The 19,125-nt window shown below is 40.9% G+C and overlaps 1 long non-coding RNA gene across 1 annotated transcript in view; it reads right to left on the reverse strand.

Moving 5' to 3' along the window:
* LOC139827701 (uncharacterized) overlaps nt 1–11,697 on the reverse strand; it is a 50,936-nt gene extending 39,239 nt beyond the window's left edge. Inside the window, exon 1 of the long non-coding RNA XR_011738616.1 lies at nt 11,648–11,697. This is a non-coding gene — a long non-coding RNA (uncharacterized lncRNA). The remainder of the gene's footprint in view (nt 1–11,647) is intronic.
* Between the last annotated feature and the right edge of the window lie 7,428 nt (nt 11,698–19,125).

Raw genomic sequence — 19,125 nt, forward strand, 5'->3', positions numbered from 1 at the left:
TAGCTGTTGCAACACAGCCATTGTGAGGTACCTCCCACCCTCTGAAGGTGCTCTGGACCTGCAGCACAACCCGTTTCACCAGCAGACCTCACAGCAACAGCCTGAGAGCCTCACCCTGTGGCAGCAGCTCTGTGGGAACATCAGGACCACCAGAGAAGGAACACAAGGAAAAAAGCTTTTCCAACAGGAACATAAGACCTGGAGATCGAAGCTCTTCACTTAGCCTTAGGAAAATGCTTTGGTTCGGGAAAGATGTCAAACCCCTATAACCCTCTATCCTTGCAAGGTCCTTCCTGAGAGTAATTACACCATCGTATTATATCCCCATGTGCACACAGCTCTGGCAGGCGGTGCCCTTTGGCCCTATCAAGCACATGAAGGAGCCACAAGGCAGTGACACTCTTCTGATGACCTAAACTGTGGGCACATGTCCTTGTCCTGAGCCAGAATTTAACACCCACAGCTGACTCTGCACGCTCCTGGTTTTCACTTTACCTTGATCTGTAGGCTATGCAGCATGCGTGATCACTCCCCAGTTCACTCCAGGTCAAATATCCCAGCTGAAAACACAATTTCTAATTGTACAAACTAACCTGGCTAATTTTCTCTTAAGCAATTTAAAGTGTCAGGAAGCAGTAACCTCTGAGAGGAAGGCAGTAATTTCTTCTATTGGTACATCTGAATTCAGAGGATGATAAACCCTCTTTGGCCACAGAAATTAAATATCTGCAAATCCATGGAGCTCTTCCATCCCCTGAGTGGAAGCTTCAGTTATTTTCCTGCAAGATATCTCCAATTCTAAGCTTGAATGGAAATCAGATATCACCAGTCCTGACCCCATTGAAGGCAAAGGCACTTTTGTCATTGACTTTAACGAAACTAGGATTCACCCTAGGGTAAGGGGCATTGTGTTTTTCAGCAGCCACCCATGTGGAAATTTTGCTTAGATGACTGGCTGCCTGGAAGGTAGCAGTGCTGGGCCACAACATACCAGAAATGTTTCTGTTAACCCACATACTCGGGCATTTGAAACTGCAGATATCAGAGTGCACTCTCGTCCTCTAGAAAGAGTGTGTTCATATACCCTTGGCTTCTTTACTCCACCTGAAGCTGGTTATGCACCTGATGTACCTAACCTGTTGTTCAGCTGTGCTACTGGGTCTGACTGTTTATCAGGAAACATCAGAGAGGGTTTATGTTCTCACATTGTAAATGAAGTGACAGACCTTGAAAATATAATATGTCTTTTTATAGCTGCTGTGTGCATTGTGAATGAAAACAACTCCTGAAAATAGAGTTTAAAATAGGCTATCATGTTCACAGTTCGTGTTCACACTAATTCTGATCAAAAAATCTGCTTATAATCTATGTCCAGAGCATAGGGAAATGGTTAAAAATCTAGGACGCAGGAAGCTTAAAAAGAATCCAAAAGCATGCCTTGGAAATTCCTAAACTAATTTCAGGAATTCATCTGGTACTTAGGCTTCAGGCTGGATACTCTTCCGAGCTCAAAAGAATCAACATATATATGCAAAGGTATTCCAAAAATGCATCACTGAGCTGTGAGTCTGAAACAAAGTTCTTTTTATTACAGAAACACAACAATATTATTTGGCAAGACTGCTTTCTTGTGCATTGACTTGTCAGTATAAAGAGTCCCACACAGTAACAGATGTGTATATATTTGTACATATGCAGACTTGGTTTGATATTAAAACAGCCATTAAAACACATACTGTGTAAAGTTAAAAACCACATTGCAGTATAATAAAGCTTGTGCTAAGCTGAGCTGTTTTTACCTGCTCTAATTAGAGAGGGCGTCAAAAAAATAAAAGATAAAAATCAGAGATGGAAGCAAAACATTAGAAACTGCAGAAGAGCTGCAAAATAGGAGGAAAGGCAGAGAGAAATCCAGATTTCAGGCTTTGCATCTTGGGCTTCTTTGTAGTTCAGAAGCATCCACAAGAATTTCCACAAGGTGGGTTGCTTCTTTCTGTTTCTGCAGCCTAGAAATTGAAGCAGGTATCTATCCTCAGGAGAATGGGTGCCTCGCAAAGTCTTCATCATTTCCTTCTTCTCCAACAGCAATGGGCTCCTTAAAAGCACTTCTATGCTTCCACTTGTGGGCCCAGCCACAACAAGGCAGTTCAACCATCTGAAAAGTTAAGCCTGGTGTGGACGCTAGAGGTGAGCAGTCCTCCTCACATGAGATGTAGTGGATGTTAAATTTTATGGTTCTGAAGTGAGCCAAAAAGAAGTTTGGGGATGGAAAATGAGTCAACCTTCTTTGCTGCATCTCCCTGCAAGCACCAATTGGAAGGGCAGAATTTATTGCTGTGAGTGCCCCTGCACAGTTTGTGCAAAATGGAAGAGAAACTTTCCACAGCTGCACATAGGGCCGTCACAGTCCTGCCCAGTGGAGCTACCACTGGCACCAGCTATACCAGTACCTTGTGCTCCTACAGCATTGTCCATCAGTTGATCTCAGAGAGCATTAGAGCTGCCACAGAATGAAGGGATGAAGAATGACTCAATACCTTTTCAAATGGAAAAGTTTTATTTTCATTTTACAGATGGGAGGCTGAGGCTAAAGGAACTTGAGTGATTTTGGCCCATGTAACAGTGCCAGAAGTAACCTCAAATTTCCTGAACGCCATTCCTAAAGCACAGGAAGGGCCACTTGGCTCCTTCACTTTCCTCAACCCCACAAAGAATTTTTCCATCGCTATGCAAAGCAGAGAAGATACTCTCATACATCCCTATCACCACTTACAACCTGCCTCTCTTCAAGGTATATTTTGTTTCTGTCCTCTCACTTTAGCTGCCAAAGAGCTTTCTACCTCAGTAGTAGTGCCTTATAGAGCAACTGCAAGATCCTGCAGCACTGCAGAGCAGAGGTTATGGCCAAGACCACTGCTATTTTCATCAATTCTTCAGCAAACCAGCTGATCGTAAAAGCTATTCTTGACCAGCCTGCCTTTGTAACACCAGTCGCCAGGAGAACACAGCACATACTATTGGCTGTGGCCCTCACTAAAAATACACTGCATTCTTGCACAACAACAAAAGCTCCCACTAGGGCCAATGGACAGCAGACTAAAAACAGTAACCAAAGGCTTTAAATTGCACAAATTACAAAGGTAGAAGAAGTGAAAGCAGCATGCCACTAAAAGCCATCTGCCATCTTGGCCCGCCCATGTGTCCCTTCTCCCCAGCAGTGTTTTATATTAGTAATGATGTCTCTGTATTATGTATGACAGAGTCTCTGTAGCTTTGAACAAGCAATAATATAGATGCTCCTTCAGTCTGATGCTTTGCACATACACACTAACTGGGGAAGCAGATCTGCCTTCCAGTCCCTCTCTCTGGGTATAGTTCTTTTGGAAGGCAATATTCACATGCGTATATTCTCCAAAACACATGTACATGCTGTATTGTTAGGACTCCCATGCACATTAATAATACACAAAAATAAGCGTAGTTTCAGCCGTGATGTGAATTAGATGAAGTAAGAATGGACAACATAGAAATACAGGAAGATAATCAGCACATGATTAGACTGATTATGGACCTGTTTACAAGATATAAATAATGTTTGAGGTTTTTTTTCTTTTTTTTTTGATGAGTTACTTTTATTGGTAGGTTAATGACTTGTCACTGAAGCTATCACTTATAAGGATCTTTGAAGTGAAATCTCAGAAGAGTTTTGAAGGAAGAAGATGAAGCCAGCTATTCTGATAACCTGAAAGAAGCTGCAGAGATGGATGTGGAGACAAGGCTGGGACACAGCAGATCTGTACAGAGAAATACCTGAGACTACTCTCAGGGGCCAAGCACAGGTCCAAGAAACAGTCTTCCCAGTTAACAAAACCTGTGAATTAAAAAAAAAAAAAAAAAAGAGAGAGAAAGAAAAAGAGAAAGAGAACTTCTTAGCCCAGGAAAAGCAACCTACTGATCTGTAAAAAAACTGAGCTAGCAGGCTAACTCGGGTGTCTTCATGCAGCCCTGCAAATAACACCCGAGCCAACAGCACCAGGGATCATAGAAAAGACAAAGGAAAAGGTGAGAACAACACATGTGAATAGGCAGAACGTATTATGAATCAGAGAAAAGAGCTTATCAGGAGCTGGTTCAAGTGAAATGATCACTTTCACAGCTAACCTTGGAACCACTGGAGGGAAATGAAGTAGGTTATTGGAAAGCTGGTGGGAAAGTTTATTTGCTAATTATACAAGTTCATTCATTCAGAGCATTTTGCAAAATACTCTCCATAACCCACTTTCAGCTGATGTACTTTGCAAGTATGCAAATACAAAACAGTCTATCTGGGGTTCAGTAGGTGTTCTCACAATTTACAGTGCTTGCAGTGCTCCGTTACCACATGACTACAGATTTCATTTAGTTGATCTCTGAGTATCTACTTGTAGAGATGTCCTCCACCTCCAGTTACTCTGTCAGCCTTCCTAGAGGCACTTGCAGAAACCCTGAAAGGCATCTGAGTAACTGGGAGGTTGTGTAAACCATGTCCCATCCCCACGGTCCAGCCACCCTTGGGAGACAGATTTAAGGCACAGGATGTAACAGGACATACCCACGGTGAAGGCAAGGAGAACTGAAGAGGTGCATGGCACACAGAAGAAGTGAAAAGATGTAAAAGCAAAGGAAGGAGGAGACAAGGAAACCATGTAGAGAGAAAGGTGGAGGGAGAGGAACTAGCAGAGAAGGAGGAACACAAAAAAACAAAGTCCAAGAGGTAAGTCAGAGGTAACTGTGGGTAATCAGCAGGTTAGGGAAGAACAAAGTCTGCAAATAACAGAGGAAGAGGTGACTCCATGGAATAGTTGAGTCCATGGGGAACAGGAGAGTAGAATGAGCTGTCCAGGTTCAGAAAGACAACAGCAAAGGATATGTAGTAAATGTATTTTTCTTTCTCCCTGTTAGAACATTTATCACTGTTAGAGTAGACAGATGATAGCACACAAGGATCATTCCTCATTCCACAGCTGAGTTGGGGATCCCAAGCCAGCACAATCTGTATTTCGGCACAGGATGTTATATATTAGCAGACGTTCTGGTTTTCAGAGGTCCTGAGCTCCCAATCATAAGTCTCACAGCCATCAAAGGCAGCTGCTCTCCTCTGAAAAGCTGTCCTGCAACACTGCATCCGAAAGTTATTTTGCTGGACTTTCACTCATGGTTTGGATGCTTCAGGCCTCATCTCGGAGGGCTGCTGGACAAGAACAGCTATTTGGCTAGTACACAGTGTGGGAATAAGGAGGAGTGAATCTCTTCTTGGAGGTAACATGTTGCAGGTATTCTCCCAGGCAAGCTGCTTGGCTATGTGGTGCCTCATGCCTGTGAGATGAGAACATCTAATTCTACAATTCCCAGGAATATTCGCCTGGGTGTATAAAGTGCAATGAGATCCTCAGAAGAAGGGACTAATTTTAAGTCCAGAGAGCTGACATTTACTTGTTTTTCCCAATCTGCTGTTTCTTAGAACTCCAAATCTAAAGGGATGGGATGGTGCAGGCAACTGGCGATATCATTGTCATAATAGCGACATCATGGCACAGACAGCCCCAGCTCAGAAGGCGGTAGGAAGCACACGAGTTGGTATATAAAAAAGGACTGGCAGCACAATGCAGTGTGTGGATGCCAGATTCATTGCTCATTGAAAGCTGCATTTTCGAATCCAGCATTTGCCTCATGTCTGAGTTTAAGCTGACTGTTGTAGGGAAAAATGTACTAAAAAGAATTCTAAGCTCCAGACTTTGTGTTGCTCTTGGTTCTTACAGCACAAGGAGGAAAGCAGAGTTTCTGCACCGAAATACCATTGAAGTGTTTGTCTGAACTGAGCTTTCTCTTGGCATTCTGGCTGCTCCTGCCTTTGTAAAAACTATCAGGCAATGGTTTGTTCCTTTGTCAGAGATTTAACGAAGCTGCAGACGTCCATTTTAGCCAAAATGATTTAATCTGTTTTTCCTCCAAGGCTGCCCAGCTGAGGAGTTTTCATCAGAAATTTTCTCATTGCAATTGCTAATGTCACTGTTTGGTACCAACCTGCTATTCGCTTCTTCCAGCCCCTCCCTCGATTTAAAATCATCAAACAGTTCAGATGTTAATCAGAAAAAAATAGCATAACTGAAAACAAGTAGAGAAAATAAAAACTCAAGCAGCGCTTCAGGAATCTGAACACTTTCTGATTTTATGCTGAAATTATTTAGGAACCTACAAGTGACTTCTCAGTTTTTCTCATGGTTTGGCCTCATTTTTACCCAGGATAGCACAAGTACAGGACGGAAGAAGAATTGCCAAAGGATCCAGCTACAAGACTGAGAGCCAGGAAACCACAAACACCAATATTATCACCATAATTTTCCCTTGTAAATCACTCACTTTTGATGCCTCCTCATTCCTCTGTATGAAGACAGATAGACTTTCCTACTCTTAAGTCTCAGAGTTACTGGCTGAGAAATCCTTAGGCCTGAGAGCAAATTTGATTCTTGAGCACTTCCCTGGAGTTCAATATGTGAAGTACTGAGATTAGAAAGAGGAATTTCAGGCAAAAGGGGACCTGTCCTCAGGCTCTGAAGATGTTTCAGAGCAGGGAAGTCCTTCTCTTACCAGCTTCGGGTTTATGTTCTTACATGTGTCACTGGACTAAAGCTGGAAGTGTTTCCTTGCTGCCATTTGGGTGTACAGAAAAGGTTTCATGGAAAATTGTTCACTCAACAGTCAAAACATATTTTAGCACTGAGGAACATAATGAAAAAGTCCTAAGAGACAGAAATATTTCACTTCTTTTCATAGGGCTTTATTTCTGACCATACAAACTAAATGAGGCTCAATACACTCTCATTCTTTAACTCTTATGGGGTGTTACAAAAAATTAATATGTGGACTGTGATATTAAAAGCTGTGCAAGCTTAATTTGAGGTCAAAATTTTGAAGAATAAAACAAAAACAAAGAAGAAAAAATAAAAATAAATTAAAAAAAAACCACACAAACAAACAAAACACTTGTCAATCACAGTCCATTTTTATCTAGTCTATGACTGACCCAAGAGACCATAGAATCATGGAATGGTTTGGGTTGGAAGGGAGCTTCAAAGCTCATCCAGTCCAACCCCCTGCAATGAGCAGGGGCATCTTCAACCAGATCAGGTTGCTCAGAGCCCCGTCCAGCCTGGCCTTGAATGTCTCCAGGAATGGGGCATCCACCACCTCTCTGGGCAACCTGGGCCAGTGTTTCACCATCCTCATTGCACAAAATTTCTTCCTCATGTCTGGCCTGAGTATCCTCTCCTTTAGTTTAAAAATGTTATCCCTTGTCCTATCACAACAGGCCCAGCTAAAAAGTCTGTCCCCATCAAATATGAACTTCACCTGACATACCCAGTGCAGAATGTCTAAACTGGTAATCAGGATAAGTAAAAAGTCAGGATGATCTATAGAAATTCATAATAACAAAATCATTTGGCAAAACTCATTGTTTCTTTAAGCGTATGTTACAAAGTGACTTTGCTTGATGTAAGGTATTGTCATAAGCAGATATTTGAACAATGTAAAAACATGGATCATCAATCCACCAGCATCAGACATATCTTGATTTACTTAAATCAGTTGCACCACCAAAAGATGTGTCTTCAAAATTCAGAATGATTTGGTGTTGTCCCTACACAAGAGAAGCAGTCAGCTGCATTTTGATTAAGATCCTTAAATGAAGAGGGAAGATCAAGATGATGATGCTGAAAATCATGTACAACTAATTTAAATCCTAGTAGTATTTTCTTAGGAGTGAAAATAACTGTAGAAGCCAATTTGAAACTAGTGGAGAGTTTGTTTCAAAAATTTACTTTTCATCATGTAACATTAAATTTGCAAAGATACAGTCCAAGTGCGAAATACCAGTGGGATGTGAAAATACCCCTTGCACATTCAGAGAGGGATCCATCTCACATCAATGCAATTGAAACAAATATAAAACACGTAACAGTGCAGGTCTCTTGCTTATTTAAATAAGCTACATTCCAAACCACAGACAGGTAGTTATTAATTCTGTAAAGACAGCCTAGAGAAACGACAGAATTAAACTCCAAAACAAAATCTACTCATCACTTTTTGGAGAAATGCTTGCTGAAAACAAAAGACTGGCTTATCCAGCAGTGTTGGAAAAAGACATGGGCATTAAAAGAAAAAGCAATATTCAACGTGATGAAAAACATAAGCAAAAAGCAAGAGATTATGTTCTAGCCTGAGATGAAGTGTTCAGATAAGAGACAAAATAGCACTTGTGATACACGTAATTGCTCATGAAAAGCACAAGCAGAATGCGAGGTTATGAAACGTGCTCCCCCCCAGAATATGGAAAAGCTAACAGGAGATGTTGCTGAGCATAATAAAGTATTTGCATTAATCATTACTCTTAAAGCACAGATGCCCAGAAAGAGTCCAAAACAGTAACAATTTATTGGAGACAACACTTCTTGTTTTCTAGGTCTTCAGAGGACTCTCAGTAGTTGCTACCTCAGCCAAACTCATATAAAATAATTAAAGGAAATGAAAAATTATTAAACTGAAAATGAAAGGTGCATCAAAGAGGCCTTAGAACAATTCAATAAATTAATAGTAACAAGTTACTGGGATTAGAAAGTACATATCCAAGAGCTCTAAAACAAAGACATTACTGAGTTACTGATGGAGGCCTTTAACCAAGTCCTCAATTCTGCCTCAGTATCTTGAGAAAGAAAGGTGAAAAATGTGAAAATGTTGCATTTTTTCCTAACAGCTCTATAGAAGACTAAGGAGATGATGACTCAGTAAACCTGACCTCTGCAGCAGATAAATTGCTAGAAGCCAAAATAAAGAATAAAATTAGTATACATGTATAAACATGATATGCTGGGGAAGGATCCAACAGTTTCTGCAGAAAGTAATCGTGTCTCACAAATTTATTAAAGTATTCAATGAGCACAGGGCCTAGGGTGCTACCTGGTCAATACAGTGTGAACATCTCTGCTGGCAACGAAGCTAAGCATTCACAGAATAAGAAGAAATTAGTAGCAGGAAACAAACTGTAGAATTAGTTTTCCCAGTGGAAAATCTTTCAAATATGTTGTTCACTATATTCATAAATAACCCAGGAAAGCAGTACAAGTGAGATGACAAAGTTTGCTGATGATACAGCATTGCTCAGAGCAGCCAAAACTGAAGCTAATAGTGAAGACCTGCAGAAGGATGTTGTGAACTAAGATGAAATACAGTGGTGGTGTATGACAACTAATGCATGTGGGAGGAAATAACACCAGCTATAAGTACACGGTGATCAGCGCTGCTCAGGAGAGAAATCTTGGAGTCACTTTGAATAATTAGGAAAGGTCACCTCAGTGTTCAGCTGTTGTCAGAAATGCCCAGAGGGGCTTTTAGGAACTGCTAGGAAAGACGACAAGAGAAAAACAGAATGAAAAAAAAACTCGTCTTGCAGGATAAATCCTCAATGCACCTGTATCTTGAATATTCCCAGTCTCTATCTCAGAGCACAGAATGCATAGAACTATTATAAAGAGGAGTGGAAAAGCTGACCATAGGCACAGAAGAGCTTTTTTGCAGTGAGCAACGAGACTGTAACTCGAGAGACTGGAAAAAAGACAACGAAAGAGGGATGTGATAGAGTTTACAAAAGCATGAATGGTATTAAGAATGTGAACAGGGAATGATTATTTTAATACACAGAGTTGGAAACACTCAATGAAATTATTTGGTAGAAAAATTAAAATAAACAAAAAGAAATTCTTCCTCATGCAACACAATTTAATTCTGATTATTTGCTGTCACAGGATATTGTGAAATCCAGAAGCATAAACGGGTTCAAAAAGGGATTAGACAAATTGATGGAGAAGTAAGTCTACCAGGGTCTATTAAATACAATGCAGCGAGCAGTTCAGAAAGTTTCTGAAGTCCTGATCACTGAAAGCTTGGAAAGTACATCTTCGGGGTGTCTCTTTGAGATTTCAGAAGGTGATGCTGTTATTGCTTTATATTATGGTTGCTCCCTGAAGGTCACAAGTAGATGTGGGGTATCTGTTATGCTAATCATGCACTCACATAACAAAGAGACATTCTCTGCCCTCAAAAATATATGCTCTGAGTGCTAATCACTGGGACCCAAGCTCTAAAAGTCAGGATACTCAGCTCCGACTTGCTGCTGAATCTGAGAAAACACAGCTTGGGATTTACATACTGTTTGTACCTTGAATTTCTCCATTTACACTGAGGGAGTTATAGCGACTGAATACAAACTACAAATTAGTTGAAAGGTTAAAATGAACAGAGACTAAAAAGGGAAGTAACTTATATTTTGTCTGTATGTTTTAAGGTCTGCCTTTAAAATATAAATAAAGCACTACTCATTGGAAACTTCCCACAGCTACTAAGACAATTTAACATCATCAGCCTTTAGCTCTAAATGGCAACTTTAGTTATAATATTCTAAACATTTTCCTATATAGGCCAGAGCCATGTTAAACAATATTGCTGTTTTACATAGGCTAATAATTTCCAGTGTGGTTGCTTGTACTAGGTGATCAGAAACGGTAGAATAGGGTAAAGGATAGCAAAATCTTGCAAAGAGGGTGACAATTTGGTGCAAGGAGAATGGGGAAACAGCCTGGTACTGGGACCTTACTGCTGGCAGCTTGCCATGTGAGGTAGGGCACCTGCAGAAGTTAAAGGGAACACAAGTGCCTGTTCACTCATCATTCACAAGTACAGTTGCTGCATGTCCAGAGAGATGCTCTCTTCCCTTCTCCTGGGGAGAGTTTGCTGGTTTTGTAGCCAGGAGTAAGACAGCCAGTGTGTTTCAAAGAGATCACAGGTGATGCATGGAAAAATAAGCAACTCAAGAAGTGATCTGAAAGGAATCTAAACAGTGTAAACTACCTAGCAACAGATGGGGAAGTAAAAGAAGGAGACTCCTGCTTTATGTCACATCTTCTGTCACCTCTTGCCCTCTGTTAATCATTTCCCATGCACACCACCCTCTTACTTCCTTGCTCGGTATCTGATATCACTTCGCCCTTACTGGCAGGTAAACACTCACCACTGTAGATTCCCCAGGGTGGGTTCCAACTAATGACCTGGAGAAAAAGGTTTCTAAGCCTGTTAAAAATGACCTACACTACTTTGCTCTTCTATTTAATTTCTCTGCACTACAGGGCAATACTTGTTCTATTCCCAAACGTGGAAATCATTAAAGGCAACAAACAAATAAATCATGATAAAGGACAAAGGAGAAATCAAAATCTTTCTTCAGCCTCAGGACCATTTCCATTTTCAAGAGAAACTTCAGGTCACGTGGATAAAGGCAATGTATAGAGAAAAATTGCATTTGATACAGAGCATGTGCTACGAGCAGGACAACTTCTAATGTCATGCTGCCCTTCATCCCCCATCAGCACAGACTGTCTCATAAGCAAAAAAAAATAAGTTTCCCTTGTGCTGATGTGCCATTGCTTCTGGGGTGGACCACTTAAGGACCTCACAGTTGTCTGCAACAGCACTAGAGAACGGGTTTGGTACAAAATGTGAGGAGCATCCATTCAGCTCAAATTATGATTATTCTACATTGACTTGGCCTAAAACATACCTGACATCCATCAAAAATTCCACAGGGTCTGTAATAACCACCAACAACTCCCGGAGTCTTATGAAAAGTCCAAGGTGTGCTGTGAGAAGGGAAACCAAAGACAATGAGTTTCGTCCATGGGAGGAAGCTGAGTCTCTAAGTCCTGCATTACTTCCCACTCCACAATGCAGCTGGCACCCCAAACAACCTCTGTAACAGAACCACAGCCTTCTCTTTCACTCGGCTTCCCCATTGACATCAGATCTCAGTTACCAGAGACCCCCTTTCCAACCCTCTCAAACAGGGATGAATGGAAAGTATCTGTACAATCTAGGAATATTCACAATATAGACTTGAAGTAGGGTTATACGTATTATCATGCATTTTTTAACAGCTTTATCTGAACAATCATTGCAAACACCTTAAGGTTTTGGTTGGCAATTTCAGAGTTGCATATTAGCGTTTTGAAAGCGTACGGCCCAGTCAGAGCCACAACACAGAACAGGGCACAGAGTCCCAGCTGCAGCGGGAGAGGAACTGGAGAAGGATGGGACAATACTTGACACTGTGCACAGGGATGGAGTTCCCAAGGGAGCCGCCACATATATTTCCACTGTAAGATTTTGACCCTCGTATTTTTGCATGCTTCAGGATCAGCATCCCAACAAAGTGCATTGAAAAAACTGGTATTTTGGCAAAGAAAACATAAGGAAGTCAGATTTATAGTGTTGTGTTTCGAAACCACATTTCATATCACGGTAAGTCTCCTCATTAGGGAAAAGGAGTCCATTTTGTGGAGAAAAGCTCACAAGCGATGCCAGTGCATGTGGCAGAGAAAAAGAGAGAGGCCGATTTTCAAGTTCAAAACATCATACAAAAGCAAGGTCATGTTTCCAGCGGTTTAGTTGGGTTTGGGTTACATCCAGTTCCAACAATGCTATACAAGGCATGTCAGACATTAAAATGATACCTCACTTGATCTTACTCAATAGAAAAGGCAAACCACATAAAACAGGTGCTAGAGAGCAATGAAGCCTCCCCATAGTTATCTGGTTTACAAACAGCAAACTCTTCTGCCCTATTATTGTTTCTCTCATTTGCCACATTCTAGCTCCAAAAGGCACTCTAGTTGTCTAAATTGTTAGCAGCTTTTATAGCCAAAGATAAGTATCCATCACTTTTAATTTTCATCGTTGCATCTGTTTTGTCATTTAGCTGCAGCAGGTTGTATTGCAATGATTAATGAGGAAATGGATACAAACATTTTTATTTCAAATAGCGGCTCTTGGACAAGTTGTGAAAAACAGGACTAAGCCATATGATTGTAAAATAAATAAATAAATAAAATACATACACACACAAACCTGAACAAGTGGGCATTGTGCCACTGTCTGTGAATACCCTAGAAATACAAATATCTCTAGCAGGGAAGAAAAAGGTATATTTTTCAGATTTGCCTGTGTGATAGTTTGTTTGGGGTTTTTATGTTGGTGGGGGGTAGTGTTTTGTTTTGGTTTACAATTAATTTGGCCCTTTTTATTTCACATAAATGTCCAGCTCAAGTGTGGCACAACAACAAATAGGTTCATTTATCTTTCAGGGAAAAGCCAAACACTGCATTTCTATTCAGAAAAGGCAGCATATATAAAACATAATGCTAATAACAGAGGCCCTTAGAACCAAAAATAATAATTTTTATTGCTCTCTCTAGGACATTTGCTGTAAACATGGTTCATCTGTAATTATATTCGAAAAGAAGTATTATATATCATTACAGTTACCTACAAACCTAGAAGCCTGAAAGAATGTCTTACAGTTCCTGCTGGATGGGGAAAAGAGTGTGAGCCCTTTCCGCAGAAAACAGAAAAGTCTTTCAGATGAAATCCCTTTCAGAAGAATCCTAAATTCAGGTGGGTTAATTTAATTTATGTAATGTAACTATTTAATTAATTGTAAGATTTTTCTGGGAAAACAAGAAAATTTATAAAAATACAGTCACATGAAACAATTATTCATTTAATGAACAGAATGTGAAAAACACAGATGAAGGCTATAATATTAGACTGAGGTAAATAATCTAGCTGGAGACCTATTGGATTCTACACTTCCATATCAATGAAGCAGTTTGCCTACCGATGTATTTTTGCCTGCTCTGCCAGGCAGGGCTCAGGCTCTGCAGGAGAATACAGCCATGGATCTCTGCAGGAAGAGAAGACCTTTTTTTTCCAAGTAAAATGTTCCCTAACTCTGCAAGGGAGGTTGGCAGTAGATCTCAAACTCTGGCCTGTCTTTTTAATACCCCTACAATTGCTCAGTTGGATTGAGACCAGCTGTTGGTGCATTACCATTTGTAAATGCTTAAAGCAACTACTCCTTGTTTTCTTGGCAACATGTACTGTGGAGGGGAAAAAAAAAAAAAAGGCACTTTCATTCAGACATTAAGAATTGCTGGATAACAGTTTTGGCTTACACAAGCTATTGTTTGCATGGCTCTCTTCAACAAGTTTTCACCAAGGAAAAAAAAAAGTCCTGTAGGGATAAATTGAACCCCTAAAATTCTGATTTACACCATCTCCACTCAGCCTTCATTGGAAACAAGATTCCTTTTTCTAATCCAGCCATTTCAGGTCACAGGTCTTTCTGGGTTTCAATTTCTGCAACACCCCCACAAAATCACCCAGATTGTCTTAGGAATGACAATTATAGCTTCCTTACTCACTGTTTAAAAATAACAGTGATTTTTTTTTTTTTTTTTTTGCCTGCTAATATGAGCATAAGAAAGAGATTTGAGCTTTCATTATCGTGTTCTAAAATCAGAGTTTCAGCATCAAAAGCCTGGGAGAAAAAAGAAAACAAACTGCATCAGCATTATACTTTAGCATTTGAGAAATACTAAGACTCTCAAAATACCAGAAAGATTCCTGATTTGGTTGCCACGGTAAAAAGAGCCTAGTCATAGTAGAGAACATTTTTTATTATTACTATTCAGATGAAAACAGCTCCGGTGACCTTTCATTGCCTCATCCTTTCCAACCACCCCTACTAGAGCTTGGTGTACTGGAAGTGTCTAAGCATGAATGCTAGCATCTCCGTGGTTGCAGCTGCTAGTACAATAGGATTAATTTGCCATCTACCAACTCTAATGCCCTTCTGTTTCATCTTCTTTCCCCACCAGGGGCAGTGGTGACAGCATCTGTTCCTCTGTTATTTTAGTGGCGCCTTTCATGCTGTTATAGTTAAGGGTCTGTCAGCATTTCCATTGCACACACACACGCACACACACACGTATTTCTTGAGGGAAGGGACTGCTCAAATACACCTCCAGGAAAAAGAAAAAAGGAATTTATTGGGGCTGAAAATGGTATGCAAGTCTTAGAAGAAAGCATTTATACCTTTGATTTTATGGTATTATTTGAGAGAAAAAAAATGGAGATCCAAGAGGTTCCAAGTAACCTATTTTGAATTTATTAATGGAAAATAATGGTGAAAGTTGTTTCAGATTCTTCTGTGACCTTCGAGAAAGCAACCATGCCAAAAAGAAAACAGAGGGGAAAAAGACAAAACAGGTAATTATTCCCTACCAAACACCTCCTTTTATTAGTTTCTAGGTAACAAATTTAGATGCTAGGATATTACTTTAAAAGCATCCCAGGCAAGGTGTGATGGACAGGCTATTGATTGTGGGTGACCAACTCTAAATACATAACAGGAGCCCCAGATCTCTAAGCTGAGAGTGATAATGAGTAGAGAAATGTGGTTTTCTGCAGGCAGACAAGCACACCAAGAGGTAAAGAACATCTCTGCTACCAGAAGGGGTTTAGGACCTCCCAGCCCCACTGGCATGCATGGGATATGCAGAGTGATGCTCACTGCAGTCTGCAGGGCACAGGCTCGTCCCACTCTCACGTTGTGGGAGCCGTTGCCCACGAGCACATCTGAATCACGACCACTGCTTTCTAGCCACAGAAGTGGATAGAACAAAGCACGTGCTGAGCCAGTCAGAGAACTGGTCAACTTACTTCGGCAGTGAAACCCCTCTGGAAGGTGACAGGCATCATGTTAACCAACACAGGGCTGCTTCACAAACCCCACAGATTTCTTATCTCCTTAAGCCATGCCAGCATTTCCACATGAAATTCTTGTGCATGTGCAGGTTCTCACCTGGTCCAAGAGAACTTTGAACTAACATAACTCATTCTAATTCCCAAAATAAACCCCTACTCCTTCAGTACGCTTCACTGCTGCAGAGACGTATAACTTCGGCAACAGAAGTAATTACATTTTTCCACAAATCTCTTCTTACACAAAGAAATTCATAGACAATTTAGATGGCCAGCATGGGCAGTTCCTAGTGTCAAAGTACTCACCATAGGAGTTACATAATCTGTAATGCCAGATGTGGGCCTTCTAGAGGTGAATTACAAGTTGTCTCCACTCCTACCAACACACTACCGTTAGCAGCACTTTCTGTATATCTCTTAAACATTCTGAAATAAAAATGATGCATTTGTCTTCTTGAAAAACACACAGACAAAGGAGATTCAGAGGCAATTGGGGATTTTCAAACTCACGACATAGTGGGGGAAAAAAAGAAAAGTTAAGCAATAAATTTGGAGGCAAGACTCTGAAGCCATACAAATTTATTTAGTCATGTTGATGGTAAGCACAGTCCAGTTACTGTGATGGGAAACGGATTAATAACACATTGTTTCTTTTTCAAGTTACATTATCAAATACCTAGGTGTCCTTTGTCACATCACTTAACTGCTCTGCATTTCAGCATCCTCATCTGTGAAATGGAATAGGTAATTAAACACTCATGAATGCTTTGGGACTCTTTGGTGGAAAGAATTATTATGGTGTCTTATTACTGTGAGACAACATGCAATTGTCTCAGGTCTCTGTAACAGCTGAGCCTAAATGGTAAAGGAAAAAAAAAAATCTAAAAGCTCGACTGAGATCTTCTGCCCTATCGTCTGCAAGATGCAGCTACTACTTCAGTCTACTTGCCATGCTGGGGAAAACATTCTGAGGCTGATCAGGCTGCAAAAATATTATCATGCTACAGTACTTTCAAAACTAGGCTAGGTTTGAAATGAGGAAGAGAAAGGAGAAAAGAAGAAACATATCTCCCACAAATATTATATTCATGATCTATAGGAATTATTTAAGAGATGACTGAAAAGAAGAAACTTGAAAGAAGAGCACAAAATATAAAGCCTTCCCCTCACCAAAAAAAAAACCAAACAGCAACAACACCCTAAAACCAGCAGAAACCCACCCCCCACAGTGCAGACAATTTCCCAAAAGCCCGTGACAATGAAAAACATTTTATATTGCCCCAAAACTTGCCAGCAGAGAGATCTAGGTGGTTGCTGCCCACCCCACAGCACTGAAAAAGCAAGCGTCCAGTGGGTATCATTCTCCATTATCTCTCAAACCTTTGCCACCAGCATACAGATAGAAGCAACAGAAAAATGAAAAGTGTGTATATTGTAAGCGTTGGTTAAACAACCCACAGTAATTCTTATTTGCTGGAGGTTTTAGAGAGCAGATGTAGGATTGGCAGGGGCTGGGAGCTGGCTATATTGTTCTAGCACATTTAGAGCCAACACGGAAAGAACACGGAAAGCTGCATTTTTTTGTGTGTGTGCATGTGAGTGTGTGTACGTGCATGTGTGTGCGTTTGCCTTTTGCCATCAACTCATCTAAGGTTTCTTGGATTCACACTGACACAACAACAGAAGTAAAAAAATAAAAAACCAACACTAGATTGGTTCTTTTCCAAAAGAAATATGACTTACATCAGCTGCTGCATGAGAGTCTCTCAATTGCCACTACTAAGCTGCCTATTTTGCAGTAGCAAGTGGCCATGTGCTGTAGCACACTGATTGCCTGCTTTGGTGGTATCGGTTGCTAGAATAAGGGCAAACAAATGGGGAACCAAATATAAAAAGCAGCCAGCAGCACTGAAGAAGCATTACAGCTGCCAGGCAATAACTTAGATAGTTACAGCTGCCATCACCTAGTTCACGCAAGCTTTTTAATATCTTTTGGCAGCGCTTGGTGTCACAGCACAAAAGGAAAGTTGGCACTTCCTAGCATACTTTGTTTGACATAACTGTAGGCAGAACCCAGCTGATACCTTCATCAATGTGTATGTGTTTGCTCTTAAGGTATGTTTTAGCAGATCAAATATTGTTTTTCTCTTTCTGTTGCACACACCAGTGTTAAATCGTAGGTTGGGAACCTCACCAGATAAATGGGAAAGTGCTCAGTAAGCTGGAGCACATGGCCAGTCCCAGCAACACCTCAGATAAGAAACAAAAAAAAAAAAAAAAAAAACAAAAAAAAAAAGAAAAAAAATATAGCACGGCAGGAGGGGCTGTGGAGGGAGGTTTAAAAAAATAAATATACCGCTTTGCCAAAATGTTCTCCCGCCTCGCCAGTAGCAGCAGCAGCCTCAGAGCCAGGCCAGATTCTCTTCTCCATTTACCATACTTATAAAAAACCCACAAGCACAAACACATAGACCATCACATACACATAATTAAAGCATCGACATCCCTTACTGTGATTTACAATCCACACCACCAGAAGTACACAGGCGCTCCCAGGATTTCATCAATGTCTCATCTGGTGCTCTTGGCAAACCCGACCTCTTCCTTAGACACAGCGCATGCTGCACCTCGTTCCCTCAGAAATGGGGATGCAGAGCTCTTCCCCTTATGTGAACTAGGGAAGATGAGCACTAAATGTGTCAGCGCTGTGTGATTTGCTGCCGTGGGACCTCATTTTGCAGGAGATTAATAAAAGGCTAGCCTGCAGCATCGACTCTTGAGACCGCTTTCGATCATCACGAGCCTTCCATGTGGCCCAGGAATTTGGGTTACAATATTGCACAAAGAACTGGACAGCCTTTGCATATTGATATTGTTTCACAGCTCTCACAAGCAAATACGCAGAGAGAGAAGACTGTGCCCCCAGGAGTTTCCATTGGCTATGAACAAAGCAAGCCTGTAAACCTCTACCTGAAGTCAGCCCAGGGTTCTAAATGTATTGAGTTAGTTTATTTCTGATTCATCCCTTGAAACAAATACACTCATCTCTTAGGCCTCTGGCACTTTAACAGGTGTCAAAAAGCTGCAGTATTGAGACAAACAGCTTTACAAGGTTTTTAAGGTGTAACACCACCAAGAACAGCAGCAATAGAACTGAAAGGAGGAAAAATGGAGACAGCAAATATCATCATCTTCATTTTAAAAACAGGAAACTGAGGCACATGAAGGTTGCTTCAAGTCTGATGCACACAAGGCAGACAGGGCCAGGAACTGTATGTCCATCATCCCGGGTTCATATTCAACACCTCACCCCACAGGCCAGCTGCACCACCGAACCATGGAGCAGAAATGGCTTCCTGAGCCAACCTGCCTGTGGTTCCACAGGAGCTGAGGGCTCCAGCAGAACGGTGTTGGCCGAATCCAACTCCAGAAGCACCA

Source organism: Patagioenas fasciata, chromosome 3 (genome assembly GCF_037038585.1).
Source record: "Patagioenas fasciata isolate bPatFas1 chromosome 3, bPatFas1.hap1, whole genome shotgun sequence".
In the NCBI taxonomy this organism is placed as follows: Eukaryota; Metazoa; Chordata; class Aves; order Columbiformes; family Columbidae; genus Patagioenas; species Patagioenas fasciata.